At 51.0% G+C, this 11,133-nt stretch overlaps 1 protein-coding gene across 3 annotated transcripts in view; it reads left to right on the top strand.

The window, feature by feature from the left end:
* Positions 1-3,057: 3,057 nt before the first annotated feature.
* Positions 3,058-11,133, top strand: part of RAP1A (RAP1A, member of RAS oncogene family) — a 46,409-nt gene continuing 38,333 nt past the window's right edge. The window contains exons 1-3 of one of the 3 annotated variants that reach the window (XM_054395891.1): positions 3,061-3,074; positions 3,683-3,776; positions 5,451-5,628. The gene's annotated coding sequence lies outside the window, so the exon portion shown is untranslated. Of the gene's footprint in view, positions 3,075-3,682; positions 3,777-5,450; positions 5,629-11,133 lie in introns of all 3 variants that reach the window. The other 2 variants (XM_054395890.1, XM_054395892.1) reach the window with 2 other exon arrangements.

Below are 11,133 nucleotides of genomic sequence, written 5' to 3'. Positions count from 1 at the left end.
CTATTGGAAGGCAGCTCTAAGGTCCCACAGAGTCTTCTCTTCTCCAGGCTAAACACTCCCAGCTCCATCAGCCTATCCTCATAGCAGAGGTATTCCAGCCTTGGATCATCCTTGTGGCCTCCTCTGGATTCACTCCAACAGCTCTGTGTCCTTCTTATGGTGGGGGACTCAATTCTCTTTGCTTTATGACCTTGTGACGTTGCCGAGGTGGTGTGGAGTAGTGATCCTCTCCCTGAGGGTGTCAGCAGGTTTTACCCACTCCAAGCAGGTGTAGGTGATGGTGGCAGAGACACTGTGGGTGTCCCTGAAATCACAGAATGTGGTATGAATTGGAAGGGGCACTGAGGGAGAGACAAGGTGTGGACACAGGGCTTAACACCCTGCTGACAGAGTGGATTTGCTGACGAGCAGTCTCCAGCTGCACAAGAGATAAAGTGCAGCAGCACAGTGGTGAGACAGGCTCCAGGCTGACCGTGGGGCCACATCCCTCTGGCCAAGGGAGAACTGCAGCATGAGGGAGTGGGAGAAACCAAGATCCAGGTTTCAGTAGAAAAAAGAAATCCCTGTGATTGCATCTGGACCTGGCCCCCTTTCTCCTTCTGATCATCTCATTAGCAGGTTCCCATTCATCCAGATCTGATTTCATGTCCTTGCAAAGCCTGACTCAGCAAGAAATGCTATCAGCTTCCATTCCAGCCTGCAGAAACCCCAAAAAGTCCACCCTCCCAGAACAGACACCACAGAGGTGCTTTGTCTTGCTGAGTCAGGCCCTGAGCATGCCCAGACCCTCATTGTTTTGAAACTTCAGAAGATGGCCCACAGCCCATGGAGCAGATAAGTAGATTCGTTGGATGCTATGAAGTTCTTCAGTCAGTTGTGCTGGGCAGGAGAAGCTGCAGATGCGTTGATATCAGGGCCACAGTTTATTACTTTTTGAAGGGAAATACTGAACATTCTGCAAGGCTCTACCCATGAATCTTCATGTCTGCAGAGTCTCTCAGCAGACACGAGTCTCCTTGTACAGTGTCTGTCCACAGGAATGATTTTTTACTAACATGAAACCAGAATCATAGAATTGTTTTGGTTGGAAATGACCTCCAAGATCAAGCCCCACCATCAGCCCAACACCACCACGGCCACTAAACCATGTCCCCAAGTGCCATGGCCACACATTTCTTGAACACCTCCAGGGATGGTGATTCCACCACCTCCCTTGTTATTGTTGATGTTCTGTTTCTGTCTGGTTTCAAGGTACAGCCTCATGTTTTTAACACAGAGCTGGTGACTTCCTGAGCTCACAGATTTCATGATAATGTTTGTATTTGGAGGAAACAGGTTGTTCAACCACCAGGGCTAAGCATCCTTGAAGCAAGATGATACCACATCAGCTGCCCCACTATCAAGAGTGACTGAGCCCTGCTGCCAAGTCCTTTGGAGAAAGAAAAGGTGGAAAAGCCTCTGCTGAGATAATCCTGCCTCCAGCTACATGAGTTAGGACACAGCAATTCACTTGCTCCCTCCCAATGTGGTGGTCCTTGGGGAAAGAGATACCTCCTGAGGAATTGAGCCATAAAGAACAAGGATTCATAGATCAGTATCAGCAGCCATGAGTTGTACCTAGAAGCAAAATTCTCTGCACTATGTATTTCTAATTCAGGCACAAAGAGTGTGAGGGGAAGAAGCAGAGCACTAAGAATGGAGGGTGAGAGTGGGGGCTCAGAGCTGAATTCCTCTCCTGGCCACTGACACGCTGGGGATTTTGGACAAGGCAATCAATCCCTTTGTCTTAGTTTCCTCATCTGTAAACCCAGGCAAATGATATTTAGCCTTTTGTTTGGAGTTCTGGATGAAAAGCAGTGTGAATGCAAAAACATTCATGCTCTAGCCTCCAAATTCAACCAACCCTTAAGTTTTAGGAGCAAAGCACCCAGCCCACTGCCTCTTGCACAGCCCTTCCTCTGCACCCTCATCTTGGGTGTCCCCAGGGAAGGTGGCTGTGGTCCTCACCCAGTCCCTGGTTACATAAGGAGGAGACACTGTGTTGAAGAAGATGAGAGATGCTTCTGCACCTTCAGCAATGCTCATGGAAAGCTGGGTGTTCAAACTGTGAGAGCAATCACAGCTCTTCACAGGGCACTTAAACATTTTTGAACAAAAAAAATAGCATTTTGATGAAATTGATTAGCTGTTGGCATCAGCTTGAGCCTGTATTTTGTAGCTGAATTGTAGTTTATGTGAGCACTACGGAAGCATCTAACAGATGACGAGTGCCAGGGGTGAGCTTCTGCCCTGCTCCTTTCTGCTCAGCTGCTGCTGCTCACAAACATAAAACCAGCACCAGGATCCAGGTCTGTTGTTTCCTTTTTCTGCATCTCTTTCTCCTTGATCACTGAAAGATTTTACTCCAGTGTCACAGCTTTCCATGCTTTTTAAAACAAACCAAAACAAAGCGCTTTATTGTTAAGCACATCTTAAGCTGCCACCCGAGTTCTGCCCGCCGTGGGGCATCAACCCCACCCCACCGGCACCTTCCCCTCGATAAGGAACCGTTCCCGGCCTCATTATCTGCATAGCCGCTGCTCTGTACGCTGTCAACCGCTGCCTCTCTTGGCCCCTTTCCATCAGCCCTTTGCCGGGGCGGGTGAGGAGCTGGTGCCCCAGGACGGGTCCCCGGGGCTGCTCGGGGGGTGGGAGCCGAGGGGAGGCGAGGCCCAGCTGCCGCCATGGCCGCAGTGGCAGCGCCGGGACTCCCCTCGCACTGACCTTCGCCCGGGGTGGGGGAAGGACGGCAGGGAAAGGTTCCCGGGGAGGAAGGCAGCGGTCCCGGCACCTGCCCTGCTCCGCGGGTGTCGTCGCCCGAAACTTTCCACGGCCCTCCGCGGTCACCGCCCCTCCCGCCGCTGCGGCTCCGCGCCCCCGCCCGGCCCGACCCGGCCCGGCCCGGCCCGGCCCGCTCCGCTGGCTCCTCCCCAGGCCGCGGCCGGTGAGGGCGGAGCGGACGCGGCGCTGCCGCCGCGCACAGCAGCCGAGCCGGGAGCCGAGCGACGGCGGGAGGCGGCCCGGAAAGGCGGCGGGTGAGCAGGGCCGGCAACGGGGGAAGGAAGCGGGCGCAGGGAGCGGCGGGGCACCGCGGAGCGGGGGCAGTGGCGGGCCGGCTCCGGTCCCCTTTTCAACCCCGTGTTGGGGCCTGGCCGTGGCGAGGCGGCGAGGCCGCGTCCCGGCACCGGGAGCGAACGGGTCAAGGGGACGGTTCGGGAGCGGTGCAGGTCCGGCGGCGGGGCTCCGGCGAGCGAGGCGGTGTCAGCGGGGACGGGCCGTGCGCTCCCTCCCCCGGGGCGCGGCGAAGCCTAGCCGGCAGCGAGGGGGAGGCGGCTTCTCCCCGGCGTTGGCCGCGGCGAGAGGGCTGCCCGCGGGAGGCTGGGCCCCGGCCCGGGCGGTGCGGGGCTGCCCGCTGCCGGAGCGCCGATCCCGCGGCGGAGCCGGGGCTTGCCCCGTTCTCGGCGGGCTCGGGCTGGACATCATCCATCTTGTTGCGGCTGTGCCGGGGCTGCCGGCGAGGGCGGCCGGGCTCCGGGCGAGGGAAGGCGGCCAGGGCCGAGGCGGGGGCGGTTGGCCCTCGGCGCGGCGAAGGGTGTCACCGTGCCTCGGGAAATAACCCAAATTCTTTTGGTGTTTCGTATAGTCAGGTGTGCGCCGGGCGGCCCGGGCTCGAGGGGAGCTGCGCCCCGAGATGTAACGGGGCGCACAAAGCTGCCGTCCTCGAAGACCACCCCGAGGTAAATGAAGAGCGAGGCCGGGGGGTGCGGGAGGGCGCCTTGGGACCGTGGGGCAGGAACCAGCCTTCGCCAGCCTCCCCACTGCCCTGTTCCGCGTGGAGGGTTGGAGTTTGGGCAGGAGAGAGGAGGGGACAGTTTGGTGTTCCAAGCAAGTGCTGAGCAGCCCCTCACCATCCATGCGGAGCAATGCTCTGGTTCTTTGGGCCCAGGGTTCAGTTATCTTACAGCAGTCCAGCTTCCAGATGGTTTCTTGTGCTTCTTTCAGTTGCTTTAAAGAAGCAGCATGAAAGGAAACTGTTCTCTGCGTTGGGAAACTTTTGTGTATAGATACTTCATGTCAGTTAGTGTCTTTGCTTATGATGTTTGAGCCACAATACTACAGTACAGGTGGTTTTGGTGCAAGGACTTCTGCAGAGCTCTCTTGAGCTTTCTGCAGAGCTTTCTCAGCAGCTGGCTTGGGGTTTGGACATGCTGAGTTGGTACCAACCGACACAGAAATGGGATTAGCTCTTGGGTTTTGCTTTGCTCGCAACTTGGAAAGAGCTGCAAACAGGAAGGGCAAACCATGAAAAACTGTTTTTTTCCTTTCAGTAGCTTAACAAGGGAGATAATATTTCTTAAAATAGTCATTGGAGTTGAAAGCACTCATCTGCCTGCGGAGCATTGGCTCAGCACTAATTGCTGTCGCTCTGTAATTCCCTCAGAGCAGTCCTAGTGCTGCACGTGAGAAGAGACACCAGATGATGTGGAGAGTTCTGAGGAACCTGCTCTTTAGCTGAGCGTGGCTCTCAGCCCTGGGATGTTTCACTCTGTGGTTTTGATTCTTGCCTTACTGAGATGGTGTGTCATGAACTCTCAGTGGTGCTGGCAGATCCCTCAGATTCTGAAAGGGATTTAATGTGGGAATTCGGGAGGCTTTTAGGCAATAATGGATGAAGCTATGGAGAAACAGAAAGTAGTGTGGTAGCAGTCAAAGGCTGTGCCTTTAGTGAGAAGGTAACTGAAGTGAGGCAACTTAAAGGGAAGTTTTAGATGGAGCTGCTTTGCCTTTGTGCTGTCTGCAACTTTTTAACTTGGAGAAGCGGCATAGTTCATTGCGTCCCGAGCACGAAATGCTGTCTGATTATTCTGACATCATTACCACGTTGCTATAGTGACTTCATTAGGCTGGGAATGCCATGTCCACATCCTGTTGCTATGGAAAAGATCAGTGTAATAAATAAAACCATGTAATTTTCTGTTGATCATCGCGGGGCAGAAGTGCCCTCGATTTGTCGACCTAGTGGCCTGAAGGGCTGCCAAGTGTGCACCCAGCAAAAGCTAACCCGGGAGGTTGTCACTGGCACTTCTCAGCAGCTTGTCTCTCCCTTCTCTCCGGTGACTGGGCAGCAGGAGTTGTGAAATCCTAGTTTTGGAAATGAGAGTACAAACGTCGTTCTTCAAGGTGGAGCACAGGAAGTGCTGCGCTCGCGCACACTGCTGCTAAAAATAAGCTGCTTTCGTGCGCAGTGTTTTCTGGGCGCCGGGAGGAGAGGAGCAGTTTGTGTTCTCCCGGCCACACGCAAGTAGAGTTGTGCTGCTTAAAAGCAGACCTCTCTCTCTCTCTCTCTCTCTCTCTCTCTCTCTCTCTCTCTCTCTCTCTCTCTCTCTCTCTCTCCCCTGGCCTTTGTAAAGGCAACAGAAGGGTGCAGTAGGACTGGTCAAGGCAGCATGTGCAGGGCAAAGCTTGCTGACATCGAGTAGGCACAGGCGGTTGCTGGCAGAGCCAAGAGCTGTGTTGGTGAGGACAAGGAGGAAGCCAAGCGCGGTGCCTGCTGTCACGTGGCCTGGCTCCGGTGTGGCTCTTTGGAGGGTAAGTAGCTTTGATGAAGATTTTGAGAGGACTACGTGCCAAGTGGACTCAATGAGTAGCAGAGGGTAATTCCAGTGACAGGCTAATGCTTTTATTTGGAGACCAGTGTTTACGCAGTTTATCAGAGTGGTTTACATTGGAAAGCCTGAGCTGCAAACAGCCAGGCGCAGGCTGTTGGTGATGTGTTTCGTGGCTCTTCAGCCTCTCTTCTTACCAAAACTGAATGGAAGTAAATAGCAGTAGCCCAACACGTGGACATACTCTTAACATAAAAGCTTTGATTGTATATTGAATCATAGTCTGGGGCATAAACAACTCTAAACATTGGTTCGTCGTCTCTAGTGCAGTGTTTTTTCTTGTGCTGTGCTCATGTACTCGGTGCCACTTTGAACTTCTGCTTGGGGTTTCTAGAGCAGATTGCTTCTGTGCAGCTGTACAGAGGCTTTTAAAATCATCTTCAAGAGGAATCCCTATGTTCTGAGAACAGGAACATGTTAGCTGTTTACACTAGAGAAAAGGAAGTGAGGCTTTTGAACTTCCATGACGTTCAACTCTTTATTCTTTATGTTTGAAATGGTTTCTTTTTTTTTTTTTTTTTTCCACTTGTAGCTGTTTGACATTTGGAATTCCTTTGGTCCAGTGTTACATCCACCTAGCAGAGTGCTGCTGGGTTCCCTCAGATGGGTCTGGCCCAGGATCCTGGTCAAAACTTCCTTTCTTTTTAGGATAATGTGGGACACTTCTAGTACCTGAAGGGATCTTACAGGAAGACTGGAGAGGGACTTTCCATGAGGTTGTCTGGCAACAGGACAAGGGGGAATGGTTTGAAGCTGAGGGAGAGTAGGTTTAGACTGGGTTTTAGGAAGAAGTTCTTCAGTACAAAGGTGGAAGGACTCTGGAATAGGCTGCCCAGGGAGGTTGTGGATGCCTCCTCCCTGCAAGGCCAGGCTGGATGAGGCCTTGAGCAGCTGAGTCTAGTTGAGAGGTGTCCCTGCCCATGGCTGGGAGGTTGGAGTAGATGATCTCTGAGGTCCCTTCCATCCTAAGCTGTTCTGTGATTCTATTTTATTGCTTAATTTGAATTTCTGATGAGCCAGATGAGTGTTAAACATCAAGCACTCCTGGTAGCTTTGTGTGTTTAATTCTGTAGAAGCAGATTCAAGAGAGACCTAACTTCTAAAACTCAGTAAGTCCTGGGGCAGTGTTTGGATTAGTTTTGTTTTGGCCTTGCTTTGAGGTAGATTTTGGTTGTTTGGGTTTTTTTTTAGGAGGATATAGAGGGGATGGTGGTTGGAGCACAGCTCTGATTCATTTTATGCTGAGCTCTGAAGTAGTTATTGATTTGCTTTTACTCATTCAATAGGTAATAGGCAATTAAACAGAGTTTTAATGAAAGCATCGTCTTAGAGGGGTGCTCATAAATCCCAGGGTCATGGTTTTAGTTTTGTGTTCACACTTTGCCCAATCTGCTCCTGGAAACATGGCACCTAACGGCTGAAATAAGTCAGCATGTTAGAAAGTTCCTGGGAAGAAAAGTTCACCTTGATCCAGTCTGGCTTGTTCAAATGCTTAAAAACTTGCGTGAGGTGGTTTGTTTTATTTGCTGCAGTACTGAAATCTGCTGGCAGCCAGGATTTAAGATTATTTGGGTTCCTAGATTGCTCTCTGGCTACAAATCCATGTCCTAAAGAGCTCACCTTTCAGACAGGTTTTTCCTAGGATTGTATCCTGGCATCAGAAGTGCAGAGGCTAAAGGAGGACCTGGCTTTTTGTTCCTAAAGCACAGGTTGGGAGGAGACTGCAGCTGTGTTGGCTCATGGCTGTTATTCAGCAGGCTGAAAATATGATCTGCTTGCCACTGGTGCTGTTGCAGATGTAATCAAGTTCAGTTTATTTCAGCTAATGGTTCAAGATGGTTCTTGTTTGATGACCAGCTCTGCTCTGAAGCATCCCTCACTCTCTTGTTTTCCTCCTGTATTTGTGTCCCTGCCTATGGGTTTCTAAAGAGGTCAAGGGATGGAGGTGCCTTTGTGCCAGCATCTTTAGGGCTGGATCATTTGGGGACCAGGAAACAAATGAAAGGTTTGAGCTCCTTAGTGTGGTGTTAGGTGAGCAGGGGGAAGTTGGCCAGATGTTCCTCCTGCCTGATGGATTCTCTGGAAAACAATCCTGTGTCATAAGTAATGCAGATTCCTTCCTCAGATCCATCTAGTTGTTTCCTTTCAGAATGGAATATTTCAGTTGAGTGTGCTTTGAGTTGGTTTGGGTTTGCTCAGGTGTCAAAGCACACCATGAAAAACCATCCTCTGAGGTCAGAGTGGGTTTGCTATGGGTGACAGTCCTGAGAGGGCAGAGCAGGGAGCTTGGATTTCTCTGGATAGTGTCTTCCATGTGCAAAATTGAAGAATTTTCAAGTTCTGTGTTAGATTCCAAGTTAAACATGTCTCTGTGAGTTGGTTTTGTGTCTGCCAGCTGACTGAAACCATTCAGAGCTAAATGGCTCATTATTAGAAGCTTCCTTTTCTTTCCTGTGATAGTGGTCGTTTTGGTGATTAATGCCTGTTTGCTGAGCTGCCTTCTGAAGGAAGAGGGAAGCTCTGTAGACCCTCATGGCAGTGGAGCATCAGCCAGGACACAGCATGTACCTGCTCAGCTGCTGCTTGGTGTTTCCACTGGAGTCCTTTATTCAGGACCTGGCTCCACTGATGCCATTTCACTTCCAGGTTTGGTATGAAACAAGTTTTGACCTCCAGAGCCCTGAACAGGACAGAAACTGGTTAGTGAGAGATCACTTCTCCCTTTGCAGTAGTGCAAGAGCTGAGGTTGTTTGAAGCAGTCCATTTAATGAGATTGAAATGAAGAGGCTGTGGGAAGCAGATGGGTGGTGCTCAAGGAAGAAGCACTGAGCCCTACATTCCTAATCAGAAATGGTGTGTTTAAACTTAAACGGCGTTCAGCTGCTGTGGGAAGATCCTTTGAGGGGTGTGTGTGGGAAGAAATGGGCCACCAGAAACCTCCCCTGCTTTCAGTCACCAGTCAGTTGGGGGTTTATCACTGGTACCTCTGGTTAAAGGGGGGTTTGCAGCAGGGTTGGTGCTGTTTGTCCCTGCGCTGGCAGCACTCAGGGCATCACAAAGGGCTCGTTTCTCACCCTGCCAGCTGGCTGAGGCAGGTCAGGCAGCTCTGCCTGAATCTGAATGTGGCCACATGAAGATGATGTTTTGATGTGTGCTGCTGTGAGTGGTCCAGCAGGAACTGGGTGCTGGCTGTTGGGAAATACCTGCTCTACCTGAACAGGCGCTGCCTTGGTGCAGCTGTCGTGGCTTGACCTGAACCTGGGTGAAAGCACAGCTTTAAAGTTGTTGGGTTTTTTTCCTTTTGGTTGAGAAATCCAGATGCTGACAAAAGCAGGCCTGTGTTTGTTTAGAAAAGTGCTGTTTGCTGCCTTTTGCTGAGCAAAATCCTTTAGCAGAGAGAGGGGAAAGCCTGACCCTCCACAGTACTTTTTTTTAATGGGGAAGAAGCAGGTAAGAAGGCAAAAAGAGGAAGCCTGGGGCTGCTTCCAGCCCAGGGCTGCAGCTGGTTGCCTTGGCTTTGCTCAGCCTTTTCACTTTGTTTGCCTGAAAACACAGAGAGCCAGGCAGTAGCAGTCCTGTTGAGCAGGTGGCCTGAGTCTTTGTGGTTTGTTCTTTATTTTGAATATTGATAAGATGGAAAGGATTTAAACCCCATCTGGGGCACTGAAACGAGGGCTGGATGTAGCCACAGCAGTTGGCTGTGTTATGGCTGAAACAGATCTTTATTAATCACTTAAATGAAGCCATCAGGAAAGAAATGCTGCCCTGGTGCTTCCTACATATGTAAGAGAGTTGGGGCTCTTCAGCTTGGAGAAGAGAAGGCTCCAGGGAGACCTTAGAGCAGCCTCCAAGTACCTGAAAGGGGCTACAGGAGAGCTGGGGAGGGACTTTTTACAAGGGCTTGGAGTGACAGGATGAGAGTGAATGGATTAAAGCTTGAGGAGGGGAGCTTCAGGCTGGAGATTAGGAAGAAATTCTTGACAGTGAGGGTGGGGAGACACTGGAACAAGCTGCCCAGGGAGGTCATGGATGCCCCTTCCATGGAGGTGTTCAAGGCCAGGTTGGATGAGGCTGGTGGGAGGTGTCCCTGCTCGTGGCAGGGTGCTTGCAACTGGATGATCTTCATGGACCCTTCCAACCCAAACCATTCTGTGATTGTAAGAGGTGGAACAAGGATTTCTGCAGTGGGTCGCTGTTGGCCTGTGAAAAGTTGCTGGGGTATAAACCCCCTGCTTTTTGGAGATGCACTGCAGCTGGTAGCAGGTCATGGTTGTCACTTGCTGCGTTGCATAACTGCTGCTTGCTGGAGCATTGCAGAACAGCAGACGGTTGCATTTCACTTGTCAGTAGCCAGAACTGCCAATTCAATGCTAGCTGGGAATGTCTGGGGCTTTTTGTTGAAATATTCCTTGGATCCAACAGTGTTGTGCTCTGGAGTGTTCTAATACTGAAAACGTTTGGATTGGTCATATTTAAATCAGGATGTTGTGTGTGAACACATAGCTATGTGAGCTGCACTTGTGGTCGTGTTTCATGCTCCTAGGAGCACAACTGCTGTCAGTTGTTGTCCCAGTGGATAATATGTATGGAATTGGACTGGAGTGTCTCCAGAGAAGGGCAACAAAGTCCTTGGTGAAGGGTCTGGAGAACAGGGCTGGGGAGGAGCAGCTGAGGGAACTGGGGGTGTTGAGTATGGAGAAGAGGAAGCTGAGGGGAGACCTCATTGCTCTCTCCAACTCCCTGAAAGGAGGTTGCAGTGAGGTGGGGGTTGGGCTCTTCTCTGATGTAAGAAGTACTGGGGCAAGAGGAAATAGCCTCAAGTTGCACCAGGGGAAGTTCAGGCTGGACATTAGGAAAAATTTCCTTGCTGCAAGAGTGCTCAGGGATTGGAACAGGCTGCCCAGGCTGGTGGTGGAGTCACCATCCCTGGAGGTGTTCAAGCAATGTATGGCAATGGCACTTGGGGACATGATTTAGAGGCCACGGTGGTGTTGGCTCTATGGTTGGACTTGATGATCTTAGAGGTCTTTTCCAAATGAAACAATTGTAGGATTTTATGATCTCCCACATTTTTAAGCAATCAGTTGGAAGCAAACTCCTTCCTCTGGAAGCAGTGAGCACGTGGGAGGAGCAGTTCAGCTGGCTGTGTTGGTTGCAGTGCCCTTTTATGTTGCTTTTTTTTTTTATGTAATACTCTTTTTCTCTAATGCAAATAAAACTTGAAGCTGTAGGGAGGGGCTGCTGAGAAGAGGAAAACTCTCATTACAGACAGCTGACATGCAGAATGAGATCTTTTTATGTGCCACCTACCACGTGATGGTTTAAAGTAAATCAGAGTTCACTGGGTAAGGTTATTTCTGGCACGAGTCTCCTGTTTTGCCTCAGTAGTCTCATGCCAGCACATCTCTGTCTTTACCCTGAGGTTTGA

The sequence above is a fragment of the Indicator indicator genome, chromosome 35 (genome assembly GCF_027791375.1).
Source record: "Indicator indicator isolate 239-I01 chromosome 35, UM_Iind_1.1, whole genome shotgun sequence".
Classification (NCBI taxonomy): domain Eukaryota; kingdom Metazoa; phylum Chordata; class Aves; order Piciformes; family Indicatoridae; genus Indicator; species Indicator indicator.
The sequence above is the reverse complement of the archived record's forward strand: the minus strand, read 5'-3'. Positions and strand labels throughout refer to the sequence as shown.